This window comes from Pyrus communis, chromosome 11, assembly GCF_041283825.1.
Source record: "Pyrus communis isolate YQ-2024b chromosome 11, ASM4128382v1, whole genome shotgun sequence".
Taxonomy (NCBI): Eukaryota; Viridiplantae; Streptophyta; class Magnoliopsida; order Rosales; family Rosaceae; genus Pyrus; species Pyrus communis.
The window spans coordinates 12,568,124-12,594,360 of record NC_142575.1 but is presented as its reverse complement, the minus strand read 5'-3'; the positions used below and the strand labels follow the sequence as shown (position 1 = coordinate 12,594,360).

Below are 26,237 nucleotides of genomic sequence, written 5' to 3'. Positions count from 1 at the left end.
CTAAAAAATTTAAATAAATTTTTCTTTTTACTTACAAGTCTCTCATATCACTTGCTTTGAAATCCCCATGACTGCGAAAAATAAAATATCAACCTTTTTTTGTTTGATTGGTCGGTTAACTTGTCAACAACCAAAAGTATGGATAACACATGGTAACGGTATCTAACGCGCATACCTTCGGCCTTGCAATCTGCAGACCACGGGCGATGGTGGGTTTTCAGACAAAGTAAAGGGAGAAAAAATGGTGAGTTCCAACTACTGACTCCCCCATTTATATATGACGGCCATAACGCATACCTACCAGTACTATTGTCTAAAAAGATAACAACATACATGAAACAAGTTTAACACGATAATTATACATCCTCAACGCATTATTAAACTGAAACACTACATAACAGTAAACTTATTTTATGAAAGTCCTTCTCCTTAGCAGATATAATTGGATAGTGATTTATGCACCCTGCCGTTGACTTTTTAAGCTCACTCTTTTTTAGCCGATAGATTGAATAAATAAAAGAGTTAAAACTACATAATTTATAAATAAGAGAAAAAACCTAAAAGAAATTACATAACTCACTTCCAATTGTAAATAAAGCCATATTTTTAGCTATCCCCGGTACACAAAATCACACTTCACTTGTACAGTTTGCTATGTCTCACTTTATCCTCCGTACTTTTCTTTTGTGTCTCGCTTTACCCATTTCATCAACTGGATTGAAGGAGACTATCTAAGTTATGAATGCTGGCAACTTCGTCGTTTTGACCTTCTTGTATAACATTTTCATTTCTCCCCCTCATCTTTCACATCATTCAATGATCCAATTTTCTAAATCACCTTGTGGAACTTTTTCTTTTTCTTTTTTTGGGACAACAAAATAACCTTGTGGAACTTAACTCGGCTAAAAACACTAAATCCGAAATCGTTGTCATCCAACAATTATCCAACAGATTTCAGTTAAACTCAAATTATGACAACCTTAATCAAATGATGAAACGAAAAGCACATAATATTGAAGTGTATAAGAAATTGCCAAAGAAGAGCATATAATATATAGAAGTGACATTAGAGAAGAGATTAATTAACCTACACAATTACCACTCAACACGCAAAAACCGTACAATTTCAAATGTATTGTCGGGAAACAAGCTGATCTTACAACAGAATCCCCTAGTTTTTCTTTCTTATTTTATCAGAGGAAAAAGGACTAAATAAACGTTAAACTTGAACAAAAATAATCCTTACTCGATATTCAAGCTTCGCCGCCGGCCAGCTTCAGTTCATCTTTCCTTTCACTGCTAAAGTCGACTTTCAATAATAAGCCGACATCAACAAGTCTTTGTGGGAAGATGGAACTTGCAGTATGTTTGAGATACAGTACAACCTCAAAGATACTACTCATAGAAGGGAAACTGGGCCCAAAACCTCAGATGCAGGTCGTTTCACCTTACAGCATTCCATCTTGATTGTCCTAGCGCACTACTCAGCCACGACCATTTACAGACGTTATCATCTCCACAGCAAGCCGGAAAATGAAGGCCTCCTGCAAACAGTACCTAGGCAGGAGAAATATTTATACGGAAAGGAGATGGTGACCTCTCTTTTCTTTTACCTGTCACAAATGTGGTTTTATCACGGTGACTGGCAACAGACTCTGATGTGCATGATCTTAGTAACTCATGGTTGTCGCAAATAACACCGTTCTGAGAAGATGCCAAATTCTGTGAGACTTCACCACAAGCTTTAGATACACTTGGCCGTGTAATACAGAGCCAGGTTCTTGCAGGCTCCTGACAGCTTTCATCTGCTATGGGCACATGCCATGATCCATTTTCGGATTCCTATAACACATTTAAGGGGACAGCTAATCACCAACACAGACTAAGAATTATGCACCAATAGGCCATGCTCTGTCTTCAAACATTTAAAGCAATCATCCACTCATGAAGATTATCATCATTTTATAACGCAACTGAGATTTAATTTGAGACCATTTAAACCAAACATTAAGCACTCAAAGTGGCCCAGAATAAAATGGCATATCAAAACCGAGTTTACTGATTAAGGTGACAATTGAGGGGCAACTTAGGGGTCGTAATCTATCTATAGCAAAGTTCAACAACGGTTTAAAAGGCGAAGGCGTAGCCAAGGCATTTAATGGATAGCGTTGCCTAGGCGATAGCCTCAAGGTGTACCGCATCACAGTACCTAAAATTATTAGAAAACTTAATATATGTGTGTGTGTATCAATGTATTAAAAGCGTGAGGCGTAGACGATGTGTCCAAGAGATAGCCCAACCTAGGCGTGAGGCGTGAGGCGAAGCATTCGCCTCACGGGACCTAAAAAAAAAGATTATTAATCAATAATCATCCTGAGCACACATATATTATAAATATATACACACACATATATATACATATATTATATTATATATATATATATATATATAATAGAGAATGAAAGGCACAATGAGCACATATAGAACAATGCATACAGACAGCACACACATCCATTATATAAAAAAATAAAAATCAGAAAAAGAAAGGCAGAGAGACGATAGTGCAAGGAAGAGGTACAAGGCAGTTAAAACCCTACCCAAAATTTGGGTTTGGGAGTAAAAAAAATAAAACAATAAAAAATCCCCTGAGGCATGCCTAGGCGGCTGCGTCGACGCCTTCCGCCCACTCCCTCAAAACAGAGGCAGCAACCCTCACGCCTAGCCTCAAAGGACGCCTAGGCGCGCCCTGAGGCAAGCCTTTTAAAACTAAACTACAGAATTGGTCCCTGAACTTTCATTAGAGTTAAGATTTTGTCCTTGATTAAAAATTCGTTAGTTTTCATCCTTGAATTAGAAGTCCGTTAATTTTCATACTTGAATTTGACAAAATGTGGAGAATTGGTCCTTCCATCCTAGCTCTGTTAGATTTTCAGTTCTGGTAGACTTGAAATAAAAAATTAGTTTTATTAGAAAATTTTAAAAATGTTTAAAAAGCTTCAAAATAAAATCACACACGGACCTCTATCTTAACCACCCAAACCCCCCCCCCCCCCCCCCCCACCCCCCGGCGCGGAAAAAAAAAAAAAAAACCCTCTCCCCTTCCCTCCCACCAAATTCATGCGACCTCTCTCTCTGTCTCTCCCTGTAAGGTATCTGGGGACCTGGAATGGTTGTGGGTGGCTGGAGGTAAAACTTGGTTAATTTTTGTTTTCACTTTTTAGAATGTTTGTGAAAACGAAGGACCAAGTTTTACATTCGGAAGTGAAACTTTAACCGAAGGACCAAGTTTTCACTTTTTAGAATGTTTATTAGAATTTCCATAATAAAAAAAATTATATTTTGACACAAAATTTAACCAAAGGACCAATGCTCTACCTTAAACAAAATTAGGGACTAAAACAAACAGATTTTTAGTTCAGGGATAGTGAGATTTCAGGGACCAATTTTATAGTTTACTCACTGTTGCACAAGGACTGACATCCCCACCTCTGGGTTTCTGCAACTTCTCTAGAAACCAGTAAGGGTGCCCTGCATCCTTTTTTTTTTTTCTCAATTATTTGTGTTTAACAAAACATAAGATTTGGAACAAAATAAAACTAATGAAGGTTACAATTGTATTTTCAGTAACCAAAAGAACATTTTACAAATTAAGAGCTTCAAATAAAGCCACTGAATAAAAAATAGCTTATTAGCATAAACAATTAAGAAGTGTACCATACCAGATAAATCAGATAGACAAAGAAACCAAGATAGTCACAGTAAGGACAGCCTATCGGAAGTAACCAAAATGGGAAATTCAAAACGGTACCTGGATGACTGAAGAATATGGGGGCAGCATCTGAAGTTGCACATTGCCTTTGACAAAAGTGTTTCGAACCTGAAACACAAGATGCAAGAGAACTTTAGCATTAAAGATTCAATGAGTGAATAGATCAGTTTTACATTTTAAGTAAACCAAAAAACCAATCAACTAGATTTGACAAACCATCTAACATAGCAAAAAACAAAGGGTAGTGGTATCCACACACCCATTTTTACTTCTCATACACCCAACTCAATTTTCAGCCGCCAAATCGAATGATTTGAAGAACAAGGGTGTGTGGGAGGTAAAAATGGGTATGTGAATATCAGTTTCCAAAATCAAATATGCAGAAACATCAGTTGGATTGATTTCGTTTGACTTTATGCACTTTTCTACATAAAGTTTAATACGCTTTTCTCTATATTACATCAAGAAACAACAAATGCAATGTAATGACAATGATTTTGCTTGTAAATCGTTAGAGGCTGATGGTAATGTAAAATTTGGGGAGCAGAAAACTCTTGACTTAGTATTTGTCTTTGATTTATCCAAATCAAAGCGTGTGGCGGCTGCACTCGCTAGAGAAGGAAATGGAAAGGAAGAAACATCTCAGCATACATGCAAGAATATAACTACTGATAACTGTAGCTCACCTATAAATTGGAAGAACCTGTCTCAAATCTGCTTGGAAAATATAGATATAAAAGCAGTGAGAAACAGATGATTGTGCACAGATAGGAATAGCAATCGAATCGTATCATTCTATGTTCATATCGAGTACTAGTGATCCTGATCCCAATTATGACTTGTTCATTGAATCGTGTCAGATGACTTTGGCAGTACTTTACACAGTATCGATAAGGCCAAAAACAAGAGGCATTTCAATACACATAGTTTGATATCATGCCAAACTATATGGATTCTTCCATACCCATTCTAAATAGGTAACTAAATAGAAAATATCTAATGATTTGTTGATGAGATTGTGCAAGAGAATGAGATAAAACATGAAAAGCCAATAAAGTTTGAGAGCATATGCAATAACATTTAGAAAGAAGTTGAGGTTGTCCTAGTACACGTACTTGGTGTCTCTCTTTCCACTTGAGAAAGAAGCTGCTTCCTAGGAGTTCTAAAATGTGATCTCGCATTTCATTGTTCGTAACAAGCAAGCATTTGAGTTTCACAGCAGCATAGAGCGAATATCTGATTCATAGCATAACAGTCGTGATGTTTAAAATGATGAACACAACCACTATAGAAGAGAATGTGGCCACGTAAAGTGGTTTTTTTTTTTTTTTTTCTTTTCTTTTTTGAGAGTGAGCACTGCAAAAGATTGCACTGTATGAGGAAATATTTCTTCAACATAAATGCAGGAAACTGGTAATAAAATTCAGTGAGTAGTGGATTGCAGGCTCATACCAATCGTCATTGGAACCACTCGGTGTGGCATAAAGAATGACTTTACCCATCCACTCCTCAACCAATTTTCTGTGGTAAGGATTTTCCACAAGCCCCCGGAAACGTCTATTATGCATGACAACAAGTGGCCATTTCCCTCCACTCCTATTGTACAATTCTTTTACAACAACGTCGAGCTGCTCTATTATAGAACATAAACATAGTGTCATGATTACATGTGCCTAAGGGGGCTACGAAACAACAGGAGACATAAGCAAAAGGAGAGAAACCATCATTTTGAGATGTACAACCTGCATAAGACTGAATCCACCATCTGCGAAATTCTGCTGGTAAAGCCCAATATTAGCTCCATCCACTATAGCTTCATACTCAGCATGCTTCTCCAGCCAATCCTTTATTAAAGTATTTGAGGGAAGATGAATTAAATATGTTCGCAAAGTAATTTTGCCCAGGAAAATTGAACACAGATAGTACATGGCTCAACAACTTTAATTCGACACATAAATTTTTAGTTTCTGTCATTCCAAGACAAAACAGACATGGACAGATTAAACCAAGACAACCAAAAATGAAAGATCACCACCCCAAAGATTACGCAGCAGCATATCCATGGAATCAGAGGTTTTGATTGTTCATTCCTTCTAATAGTTAGATAATTAATCAAAAGTTAAGCGAATGCATTTCAAAACTCGTATTGTTATTTAAGCATCCAGTAACAAAGTAAATGAACTCATGCTTTACGCAACTTAACCCCAATATGACGGGAATATATGAAAAGATAAAGCTCTTTATTTTATGATTGTACTCATCAAAAAGACATAAATGCCTTGCATGATCATCGTATATATTTACAGGTGTATTAAATCTATGACTCTACCTCTAATAAGGAGTCAACCTAACAGACTCAAACCGTAAAGCATCTCAGTTCCTGCAAGTTCTATCATTAAAATCTCAACCTACAAAATCCGAATCAAGAAAGCCTTTATACAAATAATGTGGGAAACCGGCATCAAACAATAACATTTTCATCAACGTCTAATGAATTTTAAACTCTCCTCTCAATTCCTCAAATTTGAATCCATGGAATCTATGACCTCGTTACAAACAGCACCATCAACAATTAAACATCTGCATACACAATTATTAAAGTTCTAAATGAGACATTGAAAATTAAACAAATAGAAAGACTTTGGCTCACCTGGAACTCACTGAAATTCGACTTAACCACCCTTTCCATTGCCAAAGCAGCAACCGACTACGCAAACCTCTCGGTCTCCCCGCAATCAATGTCAACACAAACCAAACGCTCGTCACAAGAGCTACATTGACAGCTGCTCAAATCCACAGTGGCTCTCCTAACATCCCAACCGCCCTTCCCAATCCACCCCTGCCCGTGCCACCCTCCTCCGTTCCCCAAAACCAACTTTTTAACCCGACTCAAGTCCCAATTCGCCTCACCCACCTCACAAGCCGCTCCGCCACAAAACCAATCCTCAATGTTCTTCGCCGTTGATTCACTAACACACCTCCCGACATTCCTCAACTTATGCAAGTACCCATAAACCCTCTCCCCATTTCCTGTCTCCACGCTCACCTTCAATAACGCCGCAATCTCCGGCTCCTCCAGGCTCACCCCCACCATACCCATATGCTCCTCCACCTCATACGCCTTCTCCGCCTCCGATTTCTCGCAAAAGCAAAACAATGCTGGGTCATAACTCCGCAACTTCGGAAATATGTTATACTTCTCCATACCCTTGACCAGCCCAAACGTGTAATCCCAGTCGCCCCTTGGCCGCAGCGAGCCTGGCCACAGCCAAGGGCGGAGCCAAGTACAAGGCTCGCTATAGTACAGGAGAGTTTGGTTTAAAAATATTAATTTTTAGGTTAATTTATGATGTATAATAATTATATTTTATATAAGAAAAGAAATTTTTTTATTAATAAGCTTATTTTTAAGAATAATAACAAACTCATCATTTTAACCAATATTATATTTAATAGTAATAAATTAAATTTTCTTGGTTCTTTATTTTATCTACTTGAAAACTTTAAAGGCTAAAAACCTAAAAAATATAACATAAAATTCTTACTTCAAATACTATATTGAAATTTTTACTATTATATAATTTTATATAGAATAGGATTAAAAACTTGATTTCGTAGTAATAATTTTAGTTTATCCCAGCTGAATAATTTCTGACTACGCCATTCAAAACGACGGTGATGGTGGCCTCATTCGGAAGTATCCCGATGGACAACATGTGATCGAACATGCGGAAGCCAACTGCTTGAGAGAGGAGTCGGAGACGAAGCTTGAACAGAGGTAGAGGAGGGTGTTGAAGTGGTTGTGGTTGAGGCGCGTGTTCTGAGAAAGGGCGGATTCGTAGAGGGAGATAGCGGAGGGGAGGTCTTTGTGCTTGGATAAGAGAGTGAGGGTGGAGTGGAATTGGGTTTCTGGAGTTAGCTTCTTCCTGATCTTCTTCGGGGTCCCGATGGGCATGGGCATGGAGGAGTAGGGTTTTGGGGAAGACAAAAACCGGCGGCTTATGGTTTGGAATGTTATTTAAGTATGGGCTGGGCAGAGAGAGCAAATAAGAACGTTGGACTTATCTGAAGATGGGCTGGACTTTGAATCCAAACTAAGAGCTTGCTTTTTATTTTTGTTTTTTAACCGATAATATTATCTATCATAACCAACAAGCACTGGGTTTAGCCTTATAATGGGTTAGCAATAATTGAAATTCTCTTTTGACGATAATCGAATCTAAAACCTCTCACTTACAAGTGAAAAAAAAAAATATCACTAAAACGTAGTATTAAATAGTAAGAGCTTGCTTTTAAATGCTCAATTATAACTTGCTTTTTTGTATTTTTCTTTATTTGAAAAATAAATTGATTTAAAATTGTGTTTAATTAAAATAATTTGAAAAAAAATAAAACTAAGTTTGCAGCAACTGCTTCTACGTGGGTTTGTTCTACTTCTAGTTTGAATTTTAATTCAAACATACTATTTTACCATTTTCCATCTTTTAATTAAATTGTTTTCTTCAAGGATGAAATGTAAAGAGGGGCATTTTAGAGGTATTCGTCAAATTAGGGTGTTAGCTTTATATATAAGGATTATGTGCAATAATTCTACAATGATTGAGTTTCTTAAGGGGGTTATGTGGGAACTTTCAACACAGGCCGTCTAATTCAAGACAGACAAACGGAGACAGAGACAAGAGCGGAGATGGCTAGCGATGGCGGTGGACATCGCTAGATAATGTAGTCCGCATTCTCCTCCGCCATCTTCTCCTTAATCACAAACCCACAAAATTACACTAACTCACTACTCCAAAGCCCAAAAGTTTAGTGATCTAGAATTTTTGTATTCAAATTCCACTGGAAATGATACATTTTTTTTGTTGAAAAAAAAAAAGGTAGAGTTGTTCATATTTATGTTGTTTTTTTTTTTTTTTTGGAGTACATCAATATTTTTACACTAAGGTGAGGGGGAGTTCAGCTAAGCCACACAATGGCCAGCCTAAGTATCGAATTCATCATCCACAAGATTTAAACATAAGACCTCTCACTTTCAAGCAATTTGAATGCCATATTAACAATATCTAAACAATTTGATATATCATTAATATTTGTTTAGATATTGTTAATATGGTATTCAAATTAGGTTGGGCAAACAGGTACAAGACCCTCGGGTCGAGGCGGGTATTATTGATTTGAGGTAGGTTCGGGGCGAGGCAAGGCTGGGAAAAGGTATCTACAAAGGCGGGGCCAAATTTGGTAGAGGCAAAACGGGGCGGGGCGAGGCTGGGAAAAGGTATCCACAAGGGCAAGGCGATTCCATAGAATTTCGGGGCCCCCAACCAACTCGTTCTACTTGCTTTACTCATTCAGTCCCCTTCCCCCACTCTTTACTCCTAGATTACCCCACTTTCTTCATTCTTGTTCTCTTCTCCCTCCCACCCCTTGACCGTGTCGACATCACAGCAACCACCAAGCTCACCAAACAAGTCACGACTCACAAAATCACCTCATCATTGGAGAAGACGAAGATTACAAAGCTTCAGATCGAAGAAGACGATGGGCTCAACTCGGCTGTTGACCACCTAATCTGGTCCGACTCGGCCGGTTCCGCATCGCTCTTGACTCGATCGACGACCTATCACCATGATCCAGGACTGGACTACCATGCCCTAAATAGAACTACTACTGCTTGACTCCGTCGTTCTCTCTCTACATCAATTTGTCTCTCTATCTCCTTCAACTTAAGCTTTACTCAAATACTCCATCAGTTCATCCTACAAATCGAAATTAGCCACCAGCGTCATCTCATCTCCTCCCCAAATTAAGGTAATTTACTGAATTTAGTCTTTGCAATCTCTATGGGGGTCTAATCTAAGGCTGATTTGTTTTATTGGGTTGAAAGTTTTCTGGGTTTGACAATTTTAACTAGGTTTTCTGGGTTTTAAACTTTTAATTGGGTTTTCTGGGTTTCAAACTTTTAATTGGGTTTTCTGGGATTTAAACCTTTAAGGGTTTTAATTTTTAAACTTTTAATAGACCATTCTTTTAAATTTGATCCTTCTCAGCAGACATCTTGGATCGGTGAATAAAGTTGTAATCAAATTGCAAATGGATAAGCAGAGATGGTTGGAGGTTGATCACAGAACATTTGGATCCAATGATTTGTAATCGCTTAAATTTGTGCTTTTCTTGTTGCCATGATTGATCGTATGAAGTCTTGTTGATACATTTTGGCATCTTTCAGTAGCCTTTTGCATTGATGGTGTTGAACTAGCTGATCTTTCTGTAGCTTTTTGGAAAAATGAAAACTGCAAATAATAAATTTAAAAAAAAACTTCGACTCGTGGGGACCCATAGGACCGGCCCGTTTCAAACGGATCGGGTTAGGTTCGGTTCTAGCTTTGCAAAATGATGACCCGTCTTGCCCCGCCCCATTTGATTTTCAAATGGGTCCGATCTGGTTCCTCCAAATTTGGACCTAACCCGACCTGTGCCCACCCCTAATTCAAATTGTTGTGTATATTCAAATTGCTCTGTTTATTGTAGTAGGTCATTTTTGACATGCTCATATTCATCCAATTTTAATCAAGTGATACCAAAAACCCTGCAAAATGTAAATAGAAGCTCCCTTACATGAAAAAGGAATGCATTTTTCTACACTTAGTGCATTTACATTTTTACTATCGTTTTCGGATCTTGGCACAGTCCCTCGCTTATATCAATGTCCTATGTGGGTTTGTTCTAGTTTGAATTATAATTCAAACATACTATTTTACCATTTTTCCCCTTTTAATTAAATTGTATTCATCAAATTAGGGTGTTGGCTATATATATGTAAACTATGCGCGATGATTCTACAATGATTGAGTTTCTTAAGGGGTTATGTGGGAATTTTCAACATAGACCATCTGATGAGAGAGAGAGAGAGAGAGAGAGAGAGAGAAAGAGAGATAGGGAGAGCAGAGATGGCTAGCGAAGGTTGTGAACATTGCTGGAGAATACAGTTCGAGTTCTCCTTTGCCATCTTCTCCTTATTCACAAACCCACAAAATTACCCAAACTCACTACTCCAAAACCCAAAAGCTCAGTAATCTAGAATTTTTATATTCAAATGGAAGTTTAGTGTAGATAATATCTTTTATTAAATTAGAGCAAAAACGCCATGTAGAAAGCCCACTCATTATAGAAGCTCCTTTACATGAAAAAACTATGCATTTTTTTTTTTACACTTAGTGCATTTACATTTTTATTTCATCCATTGTTTGTCTTTGCGGGTCTTGGCACAGTTACTCACTTGTATTTTTTTTAGTTTACTTTCATTTATTGTCAATAAATTTGGTGGAGAAGGGACGAACAAGGAGTTTTCAGGTGTAATGCTCCTCCCCTTCGGAGGAAAGTAGGTGCCTCGCACTCCTCTATTGCCGAAATGGCTAATCTTACCTAATCTTTCTCCATTTGAAAAGAAAAAAAAAATTACATTTCAAACTAGTTTTTTTTATAAGAAAATAGAAAAAAAAATATGTAGCTTGGATTTAAAACTGTCTAGCAATATAGCACCTAAATCAAATTTCAATCCACAATTTCCTAATTATGAGCATCATACTTTTTTTTTTTTTTTTTTTTTTTTTTTCTGGTGTATGAGCATCATACTTGCACGAGAGCTCTTTTTAAGGTCCGACATTCTCGTTAGTTCAGAATTCTAGGGTAGTAGAGTATCAGATGCTCATTATTCCTCTTACAAGTACTCATTATCTCTATTCTGATGCTAATTGGGTTGGTTGTCTGGATACTCAGTGCTCAACTGTTGGTTATCTTGTTTATTTAAGTTCTAATCTCATCTTCAGGTACTCCAAAAAGTAGGCTACTATTTCCCACTCCAATGCTGAATTTGAATATCTCCCTTGATCATGCATGTGCTGAAGCCACTTAGGTTTGCTTTCTTCTTGGTGAGCTTGGGCTTTGATTTCTTTCTCCTATTTTATTACATATTGTGATAGTTTGAGTATCACCTATCTTGCTGGTAATCCGGTCCATTATGCTTGCATACTTCACATCGAACTCAATTATGACTCTGTTCATGAAAAGGTTGCTATTGGTAGGCTTTACGTTTGTTATATTCCCTCTACTGACCAACCCGTGGATATTCTCACTATGGCCCTTCATCATCCTCATCATGAATTTCTTTGTTCCAAACTTGTCTGATCATGCTCGTCTAATTTGTGGAGTGTTAGATTATCCCTAATTAATCCGTAATCATCTCCCTAATTGTAGCTTGTATTATAGAAATGTAATTTACAATTGTAATTAGTGTAGGATTCCCACGTACACGGGTTAATATAGGCCTATATATTTGTTGACCCTAAAAATTACAAAGCCTATGTGGCACGCAGGCCGAGTAACTAATGAGCTAACTACGTTATTCGGTTGATGCAGGGCGTGCCAACTCGTCGGCCGAGCTCAGCCGAGGAGTAAAATTTGTTGATGTTGCGTTGAGCGCGTTGTTGACTTCTTGATCTTGCGACTGCGGCCGAGGAAAGAACGCATCTCGGCCTTCGGGTTTTACAGCCTGAAGACAAGGCTGCTAGTTCTGCGAAGTTCAATATCAAATTCGGCTTCCAATGTGCCGAATGTAATAACTTGTAACACCTCACTTTGCCGAGAAAGCTAATGAGATGACCTCTGCTAATAAGGATTGGAAAACCTTCTCGACCGAGACTTGGATAGGTAACCAGTCGGCCTCGACGCAGTGTTGTTTATCCAAACAGAAGGTGCTCCTCGGTCGGCTGATTCTACGGCAACAGTGTTGTTTATCCAAACTGAAGGTGTTCGCTAGTTGCCTTCACAGTGCTGTTTATCCAAACTAAAGATGTGTTGGCAGAGAAAAGAAAATAAAAAAAATCTAAAAGTGTTTGAAAGGTTTGCGCAGGGCAATTTGTGTGTTGAATTGGAGGTCCTCTTCTCGTTGCCATTGCCTCTGTATTTATAGCATTCATATCTTCTACTGGGCACAGCCAGATAATTTTGTAGAGTCCAACTACAGCTCTAATTCGCGGAAATGAAATTGATCCGCATCAGAAATCAAGGCATATCCTTTAATTTGATCCGTGGAATTTTTCCTTTGACTTTTCAAACCTAATAAAAGTTAAATTTATCACATCTCATAAGAAACCTAGCCCACCTAGGCTTTTATCAGCAAAAACTCCATCACTAGCTTTTAAACCCATCTGACAACATCCATTACCATGCTAAAAGGCCTAGTCTACCTAGGTTCCTTATCTCATCATTATCCAAGACCATGATTTTAAGATCATCAAATCCCAAATGTTGATCTTCACTCCAAGCTATTTCAATCTACATGTGCACTGCCAGACATCCAAATCAATTTGAACTGAACTGCTTGCTTCATTATCTGAAGTTGTGCATATCCCAATAGTCCACCATCATTCAAATTAATTAGGATTTAGACAAATATTAGGTTTAAATAATTTAATATATTACTAAGAGATAATATCATGTTAAAATCACAGTATTATTTCTCAATAATAATTGAAAATTATTTCAACCATTTTGTTCTTCAGTGGTCTAAAATTCTACTCATTCAACGGCCTCGATTGCTCTGGCCAATAGTGTAAAATCGGGTCCAAACAATATTGTAATAGTTTTCATACATTACAAGGGGTCATAATTCTATACCATATTAGAAAGAGAAACAATTTTTGCACACCTTTATTTTTACGTTTGAAAATTAAAAAAAAAAAAAAAAACAAACAAAAGCGAGAACCAAGAGAACTTGCAAATGTAAAAATGGTGCGTAGTTTGGATAAAAAAAATGGTGCGTAGAATGACTCTACTATTAATAATGAACTCGCTTGGACCAAAAAAGTGATATACTTGCTATCTAATTGTATCATCCTTTGTACCATCTCTCTGATAGAGGTAGGATTCGCCCATGCATATAGATCTCATATCTATTAAAAAAATGATACAAATGATGGTACAAATAGATGACAAGAATGGTATTTTGAAAATAAAAATATAATTGCTGGAATATGCTTTCCTCAATAACGTACATACAATTCCAAACAACTTCGAACCAGTTATATCCCATTCCATCCTACACGCGGGTTTATAAGATAATCTACAAAGCACCAGCTGTCTTTCATGCAGTGGTCAGGTCGAATATGACAACTCGTAACAACAATTACGTACACAAAAACAGCATTCAGTTCACAACGTTAACCAGAAAACGAATATATATAAGAAAACTACTTCGTTGGCATAATTTTATTTTATTTTTGTAAAAGCGATGTTGAAGAAGGAGGTTTTGAACTCGAAACCTGATCTAAAGAATATAATTAATCTTGCAATAGGAACCAATAACCCCTTAATTAGTATTAAACAAAAGTGATTACAAATGTGTTGAAAATCATTATCCCTTCTTTTCCTCACGTACGCGTTGAACCAGCCACTCACGTATTTGATGATACGATTGTTGACAACAAGTTGATTTTGGGTGTCGGCCTTTTGGGTGCAAACCTCTCGAACTAGCTTAGTTTGATTAGCTGTCCTGGATGTGATCATCGATTTGGGGATAAGTTCACTTTCATGTGTTCAAAGTACCTATCTTGATGATGACGTGGTTCATGATCTGTGTGGGAATAATTCATTATGATATATTAATATAGTTTAACGAATCTGGATGATGATGTGGTTCATGATCTAATGTGGGAATGATTCATTGTATTATATATATTATAGTTGAACCTATTCTGGATGATGACGTGGTTCATGATGTGTGTGGGAATGATTCACCTGATTATGGTCTTCCTTCGGTTTCAAATGAAGGAAAACGAAGTTCAAAAAAGATACATGATAAATAAATAAGTACATTCTTATCAATCTCATGTGCAATTCAAATACAGAGAAGTTAATGTAGATTAGATGGGGGAATAGATTGAAAATCAAGCAAAAGTCATAAATTTAGTAGCGAGAAATTTTTGAATATTTAAAATTTTATATCTGATTTGGGTCCATGATCGACTTTTACAAAGATAATGACATCACGAGTCCATCTTTAACCTTACTGTGACATATGGAGTGTTTTTGGCCTAATTCTATCGCTTACATTCCCTTATCGCCATTCTAAATTTTCATGATGCTCTTGGTATTTTTTTTTTGTTGAATTTTGTTTATATTCAAACTTCTAGAAAGTCTAGGCCTAAGAGGCATTATATAAACCACCTTTACAATGTTAGAGTTTGTTATCTTTCCGTTGACTCTAAAAACAAGGCTTGCGTGGCGCAAGCCGAGTAACTAAGAGTTAACTACGTTTTTTTTGTGAATACGGTCATATCAATTCGCGATCGACCTACGAGTAGAATAGATGTGGTGGTGATGGCGTCGAACGTGCTGTTGACTTTTACACTTAAGCGACTACGGCTGAGGAGGGAACACTTCTCGGCCTAGGATTCTAGAACCTAAAGACAAGGTTGCTTAATTCACTACGAAGTTCAAGCTCTTCTACACTGGGGTTCGGTAGCTTCGATTATATTCGTGACAAGTATAAGTGTGCCAAATCGGTATCAAGCTATACAAGCAAATATATGCAAAGGAAATGAGTGTATTTATGGTGAATATGGTCCGGTCGCCTGAATGTCGAACTATAAAGTGCATTTGGAGTACCCGATCATAGAACATCTCACTTTGCTAGGGAGCTAATGAAGTGACCTCTTTAGGCGAAAAAAATTGAAAATTCTTCATCGGCCAAAAATTGGATAGATAACCAACCAACCAGAAGCAATGTTATTGACCTAAACTGAAGATGCCCCTAAATCGCTTGATTCTACGGCTACAATGCTAATAATCCAAACTGAACATGTCATAGGTTGTCAACTAATGTTGTTTACTTATCCAACTGAAAATTTATTGAATATTATAATATTTAATTTTAAAATATTGAATGGAAAAATTAATCTAATGAAGTGTAGTGTCTGATGGAAACAATTGCATCATATTACTTATGTTTGGGATGTGTAATTTGGTGAGTGGTGTAGGTTACATAGATCCAAAGTTACATCTTTCCTACGTGTGCTAGAGAAATAGGATTTCCGTATTATGTTTTTCTCATTCTTCGTTTGTCAAATTTTGAGTCGTGTCTTAAGAGACAGATTATATAAATTTTGTCAAAGTCCGAAGATTGCGGTGCTTCGACTTCGGATTATAGATTATTAAATAATGAGAGACAGACGTCTATCGAACTGCATACACAAGAGTAGAGGCGAAATGCTATCTTTAGGATATTGCATTTATGCAAGCCTTAATCTTCAAGTTTGTTAATTTTTCTTACTTTCTCTCTAAGGTTTAGGATTATATTAATCTTGTACATAATCCTTCACCCCTTTCAGCATGAAGTTGCATTACGTGTGTTCAATACACAATGAAGCAAAAGTATTTGCGTGATCAAAGTGCAAAATCAAAATTGAGTAACTGACGTGGTAAATAATATATATGTATATGTTTTTCACTTCATTAAAAGCATTTTTATCGCAAATGGTCTTTGAGATTGATCAAACTTATCATTTTGGTCCCTCATTTTCAAAATCAATCAATGTCGTCCTTGACATTCACTACCGCACATCAATTTGGTCCTTCCGTTAAAATTTCGTCAGCTATTCTGCTAATTTGTATGTGGGACCCACAATCTAATGAAACAGTGACACTTGGATTACACAAAATAATGGTTTTTATCGCAAATGGTCCCTGACATTGATCCAACTCCTCATTTCAGTCCCTGAGTTCCAAAAATCGATAAGTTTGGTCCTTGACCTACAATACCGCAAGTCAATTTAATCCTTCCATTAAAATTTCATAATATTTTTTGTCCTACTAATCCATTCATACTGCGCCACGTGGATTAACTATAAGAAAATATTTTTTTTGAAGATTTAAAACTAAAAGTAAAATAAGAAACTAAAAACCAAAACTAAAAGAAAAAAAAAGTCATCGTCTTCTTCATCAGGGTATGCTAAAAAAGAGTTTCTTATAGTTAATCCACATGGATCCATATGATTGGATTAGTGGGACCACATTAGCATACAAACGAAAAATATTAATGAAATTTTAAACGGAATGACTAGATTGATGTGCGGTAGTGAAAGTCACGGACCAAATTTATTGATTTTTGAAACTTAGGGATCAAAATAAGGAGTTGGATCAATGTCAGGGAACATTCACGATAAAAACCCATATTTTGTGTAATCCACGTGTAACCATTTCATTGGATTTGTGGGTCCCACATACAAACTAACAGAATTGTTGACAGAATCTTAACGGAATGACCAAATTGATGTTAGGTAGTGAATGTTGGGAACGATATTGATTGATTTTAAAAATAAGAGACCAAAATGATGAATTCGATCAATTTAAGAGACCATTTGTAATAAAAACCCTAATTAAAATACAAAAAAAAAAAAAAAGTTTAGTTCAATTATGCAGCAATAATTGGTTACAAAGGGTTTGAATGGCCATTATCCTTTCTCATCAAACTTCTGCAATCCCGTGGAGATATCATTCTTTCTTAAATCCAATAAGACAAGAAGTAACATCACGAGCTGCAATGGCAATATAGGCATTGCCTACTGCTTGCACATTCACATTTGTGGCTTACTTTGTATTTGGAAAGTCCATTACGAAATTTGATCACATCTTCCAAGATATTGTTAGACATTGCGTCGACAACTTTATTTAAAGTGACGGGTCTTAAAATCGTAATTTTTAAGTTCGTAACGGAAATTAATACAACATTGGTCGATGAAATAAAGAAAGGAAAACAAAAGAAAAAAGAAGAGTAAAAATAGAAAAACTAATTTTAAAACCGATCGATTCAAGTCGGTGCTGTGCAGACTTCATTTTTAAACAATTTTATTACGGCCATGCTTGAACCATTCTTAACTAGGACATGGTCCATTTGTATTGGCAATGTGTTAGTAGCACCAACAGAACGTGGTCCTCTGAAATGTGCTCTACAATTCCATGGCGTTTTAAGACATGAAGTAAATGTGCACTCTATGCATGGACTTTCACATTTAAAACGTGGATAACATGTCTTTAAGGCAAAACTATCAAACGATGTCAACAAAAATGCCTGCGGGCCTGCGGCTTCCCCACGTACCTTACATCATGAAAGTAACATGACGCGGCAAGCTATCATATGATTTCTTTGTGTAGTTAGTCAATTTCATCGATTGTATGTAGCATACAAACATTTTATTATCTGTCTCTATCAGATATTGGAGATGAAACACTTGCGTGTGAAAGATTACAAACACTTGGACCTCTACGCTCATTCACATCCAAACATCACTCTAAATTGATCTCAAAAAATAAAATGAGAAATTAGGTTCACATCCTTCCTTTTGCTACTCCTTTGATTAAAACCTTATTCATTTTCATTTTTTGATCAAGGTCCTTGATATTAATAGCGTCATTAATTATTTCAACAATTAAATATTTTTTTTATTTCAAAATATATTCATTTAATGTTAAAAATGTTACAATTAGTATATTTATATTTATGGTTAAATTTTTTATCATATATTTTTAGTTTTAGTTTGTACCCATTTTTAATTTGCAACCCTTTTTTAATTTGTACCAATTTTCTTTTCAGTTTTAATTTGTACCCATATATTAATTTCTTTTTGTGCCCATATTTTATAAAGTTTTATTTGCATTTGTACCCATATTTTTTTATTTATTTGTACCCATTTTTAATTTTGCTAAATGTACCCATGCTAATTATATGTACCATTCATGTAATTTTTTTCAAAATTTTAATCTTAAAATGTACTCATTCTTAAATATACCAATTTGTTATATGTAAAATGTACCCTTATATATATAATCTATTCATTTTTTTTCTCGAATCCATTTTTAAACTTATATGGGTACATTCTTTTTTCTTTGATTTGAGAATATATCCATGTTAAGTTTAATCGAAGAAATTTACTAATTTTATTAAGCCTAATATCTTTTTTTTTTTTTTTTTTTTTTTTTGTGATTTTGAAGAATGTACCCATGTTTTGATACAATAATTTTGTTATTAATTTTGATGAATGTACCAATGTTTATATATATATATATATATATATATATCACACACACAATAGTATATTTATATTTTAATATTTTTAATCTCACAAATTATGGTTTTTTATTTAAAATCTCATTAATATAAACAACTATAAATTTCAATTTTTAATTTTAAAATATAGTAACGTACATATAAATAAATTATCACATTAATTTCAGGGACTTGGATCAAAAATTGAAAATCAATAAGGTTCCAGTCAAAGAATATTCATAATTAGGAACTGCATCCAAAGTCTCCCAAAATAAAAATACTCTGCATCTATCTGCCTTTCTAGCCCTTTTAGCTAGTGGAAACAAGGGCAAGAGACATGAGTGGCCAGCAGATATAGACTTGAATGGCTGGTTGTTCTCATGCGGATTATTAAGGAAAAGAAGAAGCCAACAAGCATAAGTTTACACTACGTATAAGACCAGCTACATAGGCAAGAAACAAAAGTAAACATACCCCACTTACTGCATGCCAACAATAGAGAGGAGTTAAGGACCCACCTTGATATATGTATTATGTAGGGTGCAGCCGAGATCTCGAATCCAACTCATACTGGGTTTGATACTTACTAGCCAAAAACTAGGGTTTCAAGTCATAAAATCTTTACGGTTGGATTGAGTTCGATGAATTCGACCGACCTTTTTGGATCAAGATAAACAAATTAATATACTACTGCCAAGTTCCAACCAAAAAGACGAAAAAAGCACCCAAAGAACTTTTACGTATTTTAAGAGTATTTCGTTAATTAGTTTATAAAGAAAAAAACACTATAATTTCTAGTTGCTATTGGTCATTTCTTTTTGTAGTCAGTGTACGTGTATCCCTAGAGTCAGCAACCAATTGAGCGAAGAAAGAAGGATATGCACCTACGAAGCCGGCTTGTAAGGGAAAGGTGTCCAAAATCTTCCATGGCAAAAGAGGCGCAAAGAAATCCTCCACGACAGCTTTCGACATGAAATGAACCATGCTCATTACAACTATGGTCGCATACCACTTCTCCAACTTCACAAAATTATCTGTGAACTACATGAAGAAGGGGATTAGTCTGTTATCAGTATATAGTGCGGTACTATTGAGCCGCGGTCAAGAAGTTTGGAAAGTGGTATATGTAATGGTTGTTCCTCAAGATATGGAAATCTAATTCAGTAAGGAATCAACAAATTTCCAATAAACCACGAGCAGATGCAATTATCCACAATGACGAGAAATTTTTTATTGTGACCGGAACACGAGTGGTACACCACATGTTTTTATATAAGTGGTGGAAGATTTTATTTTTTAAGTTTTTAAGTTTTTAACACACATATCTCACCATTTGTATAGTGACACATGGTGTACCACCCCGTGTTCCCATCACACTGAAAAATCTCTCCACAATGACATAAATTTTCACCCATTGTCGCGGAAGAAGACCGTGCTTGATAGCAAGGTAGTTTTCTAAAGCATCTCATGAGAAAATTTCTAATTTTATTGGGGCACATCCACAGTCCTGTCCTTAGATCAACTCCAGCGTTGCAAAGGCCCCCTAGGACAACTCACTATTGAATCCATCCAGTGAACAGTAACTGTCTTTAATAAACAGTAACTGTCTTTTGCATCTCCACCCCTAAATTGAATAGCCATAGTAATAGGCAATAAAATATTAGTATTTTTCCTCACCCAATCCATACATCCCCATCACCCTTTCCCTTTTTCCCCTCATTTGACCCGTTCTTCCTCTCTCTTTCTCTCTCTCTCTCTCTCTCTCTCTCTCTCTCTCTCTCTCTCTCTCTCTTCCTTTTTCTTTCTTTCTCTCCCTTTTTTCCAGCTTACTCTTGTGAGCTCTCTTCCTCTTTCCTCTTCAAACCTTCAACAAATCAAGCTCAAAAATAATATTTTTGGAATCCCTGGAACTCAAGGAACCCAACCATGGCCTTGCATGCGGCATCGGTGCATGGTGTGAGGTCCTACCATCAAAGCTGAAAGCTTGAGCTCTCAATCTCGAACCCAGGTGATGTTTCTATCACTATCTTGTGTTCTTGAGCTTTAAATCCTATTATGTTGCAATTCTTGTGGTTTAATTTGAGGGCTTAATTCCCTGCATGCATCCCATTCTTTTTCCAGATTCCAATAAAGGAAAAAGGACGAATTCGAGCCAGGTCACCCTGAGGTCAGCCACACATCACACAGCCATCAGGCTCTCAAGTGATGGATTCCCGCTTGGCCTGTCCACCAGGCCTCCCCAGAGCCTCATTGCCAGAATGGGCTGGAGCCAATTGCTGGGGCAATTGGGTGATTGGAATCGCTGGTCCATCGGGCTAAAGAGCATGCTAGAATTGCTCTTATTAGTGTGACTGTCATGGCTCCTTCCCCTCATCCTTCAATTAAGAAATTTTTATCAAGTTCTTTAACCAACTAATACCTCAATTTTATCTTAATGTGAGGATCTACTTAAAAGCAATCACAGTGAATACGTGAAGCTACGCCTGCCCAAGATCTTCTGAGGACCTTATGCAAGACTTCTCTCTATCTCCAATTTGAGATACTCTCAACTCTAACTAATTAGTAAATTCATGTATTGTAAAAAGATTTCCGTTTTCTTTAAATACTTTCATTTTTATAAATTTCTAATTGATTCGTTAAAGTACACAATTTTTTTTTTAAATTAAACAAACTGTAGGTATTATACGTGTACTTATATTCTTTTTACATTTTATACACATATTTTTCATACATGTTTAATAATACATATAAATTTGCAAGTGGTCATTTACCAAAGTAGTGGAAATGTGTTAAGCCCTTGCATGACGATGTGGGTTCAAACTCTGTTGATGGCTAATCTAACATCTAATCTAACAAAATCTATCGTTTAACAAAAAAAAAAAAATAAATAATAATAATAATAATACATATAAATTTCACATATTATACACATATTTTTCATACATTTTTAACATTACATATAAAGTTCACGTATTATACAACGGGTTTTTTTAACCCTAAACCCTAATGGTAAAATATTTCAAAGTATTTTGTTAAGAAATTTGATGAACAATACGCACAAGTATTTTTGACATACTATACTCGTCTAGTGTTAGTTAACTATGTTCTCAAATTCTCAACAATGCCCTGTGGTGTGCGGAATATAACATGAGTGCGACTTTTATTGGGTGACGTATGTGTAATTAAGGGGCCTATCATGTGGAAAACACCCTTGATGGTACCACATATATTAGAATGTGACTCTTCAATACAAAAAATCTCTAATAATACATAGGATTAAATACTGAAAATCCCTCAAATCTTTTAGTGTAATTCTAAATTTGTCTCAAACATTTTTCAACATTCCAAACAAGTACCCAACCTATTGAAAATGTCACATCCTTAAGCCCCAATTAAATTTCTGTTAAATTAACTAGAGCCTACTTTGTTTCCAACATCATTGGAAGGTCATGGAAGCATAGCCTCCACCTTTAAGGCCATCACCTACAAACCCAACGCACAACCACAAACTCCACCCTACAACTCAAGCCGCCAACATCAAGAAGAATATCATAGAGGTTGCTGAAAATGGTATGTGTGGAACAATCATTTTCTAGAGTTGGAGTAAGGTAAATCAAATCACGCGTACCTTAGAAGTTTGGTCATAGACTTGAAAGCCTTTGGTGCGGAGCTGCATAAATGTAGGTGGTGTTAAAATCAGTGGGTGAAGTTTGATGACTTCATTAAGATTGAGCATGCTTGTTCCATAAGATACGAACACCTAATCCAATAAGGAATCAACATATTTCCTATAATCTTGGAGTTCTTACAATCTAAGGATTGGCGTGTGGCACAAGTAATCACACTCCTAAAAGGATGCACTCTGGGATTGTCCTAGTTTAATAAGGATTCTATCATTTCCTCGACTTATATAAATACACCCTTCTAAGTTTCATCTCTAGTAATGTAATTCTTGCATACTTATTCTCTTGACCACTACTTGAGTCTTATATTGCTTGCTAACTTGACCAGCACACCCTTCCCTCCCTCCCCCCACCGGTCTTTGACTTGCTTCTTTGTTCTTTTACAGGTTACTTGGATTTGTGCATCTCCACCTCGTACGACTACGGTGCCATTTTCAGGCGCGACATCACTCTAGAAAACAAATACACTCCCATTATTTAACTCATCACATAATGTCTTTGGAAGCAAAAAGATGTACATTGTATAGAGGGACTGCTTGGACCACGGTTTTAATTAAAATTTCTTTGCTAGCACTACTAAGGAGACTCCCATGCCAACCTTTTAATTTTTATTAAAGCTAATCTTTGATATATGCAAACATAGTCTTCTTGGATTTACCAACGAAAACTAGCAACCCAAGATAACGGTGATGGTAATCCACCCGTGTCATACCAAGGCAATTGACAAGAAATTGAGCATCCACTCAGTCACATTCTCACTAAACGCCACATAGCTTTTGGAAAGATTAACCGTTTGCCCCAAAGCTAATTCATAAGTTCTCAGCAGTTCCTTCAGTTCACAACATTCCTGCAAAGTACTTTTGGAAAAAATAAAGCTATCATCTGTGAAGAGTGGATGATGTATACTAGGCACACCATTACAGCCTGTATCCCTTGTATCCGTCCTTAAGCCTCCCACACATCCAATAAAGCTGAAAAGCCTTCTGCACAAATCACAAACAAGAATTGGGACACCGGGTCTCCTTGCTGAATACCCTCTTTAGGTTGTACAAAGACCACAGGTTCCCGATTGAGCTCGAATGAATAAGAAACTGTAGTGACACACAGCATAATCCAATTAATCCATTCCTTGGTGAAACCCAATCTTCTCATCATTTGTTCTAAGAAACTCCATTCGATGCGATCATAAGCTTACTGAGGTCCAAATTCAGCGCCATCTCATCATTCCATCTATTCTTCTTTTTCATATAGTGAGCAATTTCTGATGCAACCAAACAATTGTAGTGAAATCCTACAAATAAAGCAAAAACGGCTCCCATAGAAAGTACATAATGGAAATGCGCAACCACATAGTAAATATCATGCAGAGCAATGTCTAGCCCAGAATTTGCCAGGACTATTCCATTGAGTCCTCCAAAATTAATCTTCTAGCAATAAAAGCACTTTGATAAGGAGAAATGATGTCTGATAAAATAAGCTTCAATCTATTCATAAGCACTTTAAAACATATTTTGTATATCATATTACACAAACTAATTGCCCAGATATGAGTCATGGAGGTTGTGTCTAATTTCTTAGGTATAAGAGTGACATGTGTAAAATTAACTTTCCTAAGCATACTTCCGAATGAAAGAAGATAGCGTACCTCTTCACAAATATTATGGCCAACAGTTTCATAATGTTTCTGATAAAATCCAGGAATCATTCTGTCCGATCTGGGCGCCTTAGTAGGGTGCATTTGGAAAATAGCATACTTAATTTCTTCATCAGAAAACGGCAACAAAAGACTCTAGTTCACCTTTGCCATGACCTTACGTGCAACCGCGCTTAAAATTTCAGTAGTTTTAGTTGCACCCGAGGAGTCAAATAATGTCATAAAATACTTCACAATTACTGATTCCATTCCAGCCCTGCTTTCATGCCACCTTCCTGCTTCATCAAATAATCATTGCAACCCATTTCGTCTTTGTCTTCTAAAGTTTTCTGATGAAAATACCTGGTATTTTAATCCCCAAGACGCAGCCAATTCTCTTTGGACCGCTGACGCCAAAATGCATCTTCTTATGCAAGCAGTAGTGAATGGTTTATCAAATAGAGATTGTAACCTATCTTCTGTTGTCACTATTTCACTAGGAATTGAACATTCAGTGCTCTTCACCCACTTTAACAAATGAACCATCATAGCCTTGATCTTCTTTGTTACTTGATACATAGGGGAACGAATGCAATTTGCAGACCATCTAGCTTGTACCGCTGTTTCACAGCCATCTCAAACCGACCAGCCCTCTTTATAACGAAAACTCTTCTTAAATCTTGGTCGTTTCTTGATTTTCCACTCCATCAAAATCTGAATATGATCTCAGGATGTAGGCTTTATATGGACAACCTTGAAACTTGGAAACAGGTTAATCCATTTTTGTGTGGCAAGCGCTCTATATAGGCGAACCTTAATACCACCGCCCCTCGTCGTTACCTAAGCAAACTTATTGCCAACAAAAACCATGTCTTGTAGTTCATAACTCAAAATCGCATTCCGAAACCTTCCATTTGCCACTCACTTCACACATCACCACCCACCTGTTCGACAGCTTGTAAAACTTCATTAAAGACCTCCATACAACACCATGGCAATGTCGAATTTACCTTGAGACGTTGAAGGAACGCACAAGATTTATGTCATTCAGATTCAAGTGGAAAGCCATAAAAGAACGTAAGTCTCCAGTGAATCCACCCCACCCACCTCAAAATCAATATGATTCGAAGAATAGGATCGAAGGGAAAACTGGGCTTCCTCTTTCCATATAGCACACAGACCACCAAAACGACCTGAACTCGGTACCGTAAACACACAATTAAACTGTAACTGTGATTTTAGCTTCTCCATATACTCTTTGGAGCTTTTTCTTTTGCACAAAAAAATCACCATGGGATCTTTATAGAGAACGAGTCTCTTAAGTGCTCGAATTGCATGAAGGTTCCCAAGCCTCGGCAATTCCAACTAATACAACTCATTGCATTTGGCGGGGCTGAACCTCGCAACCTCCGTCGTTGTAAAATTCATTAAGCTTGGAGTAGCACATTTCTTTGTAGCTTGAGATCTTCCAACATAATCCTTTTCTCTAACCATACGTTTCCCCAGTTCAAGGGAGACAAAAAGGCCATGGTTCTGCCTTTTGCTTCCCATATTAAGTCTTGGATGCTGTTTAAAGTTTTTACTAGGCAAATTTTAATGTCCAAAAATGAATGGATCCAGATTGAAATGATCAGATCTCACCGAAAGTGTAGTCTACCTGATGATTATAAATTTCCTTCCTTAAGTCCCTACCAACATCACCTCTTGAAAGCCAAAGACTGCTATCCTGAGGTGGAATACCTTGCTCAATATTGACCTCTTGCCGTGCATTCAACTCTGGAATCTCATTAACAAACAAAAGCAAAAGCCAACGTGGACTCAATAATGGCTGGCATGACAGTTGGTTAAGATCCCCTCCACACTCCTTAGGAAGTCGACAACAATGGGTGCCACATCTGGCAAGATTGCAATAGAATCAGCCACCAACTTATCTTCCATAACTGCTTCATTAAGATCAGGAATAAGGTTCCGTGAATGCACATGCATGTTCAAACCCATACCAACATCAGCCGTACCAATGTTTCTCGATCTTGTACTTTGAAATATGGTCCT

General features: G+C 36.6%; 1 pseudogene across 1 annotated transcript; it reads right to left on the bottom strand.

The window, feature by feature from the left end:
* Positions 1 to 1,030: 1,030 nt before the first annotated feature.
* Positions 1,031 to 7,768, bottom strand: LOC137743530 (proteinaceous RNase P 2-like; annotated as a pseudogene). Its single transcript, XR_015953655.1, has 7 exons — positions 7,444 to 7,768; positions 6,420 to 7,065; positions 5,512 to 5,613; positions 5,222 to 5,397; positions 4,885 to 5,005; positions 3,809 to 3,877; positions 1,031 to 1,842 (listed from the first exon to the last, which is right to left on the bottom strand). The product of XR_015953655.1 is annotated as a proteinaceous RNase P 2-like (transcript).
* Between the last annotated feature and the right edge of the window lie 18,469 nt (positions 7,769 to 26,237).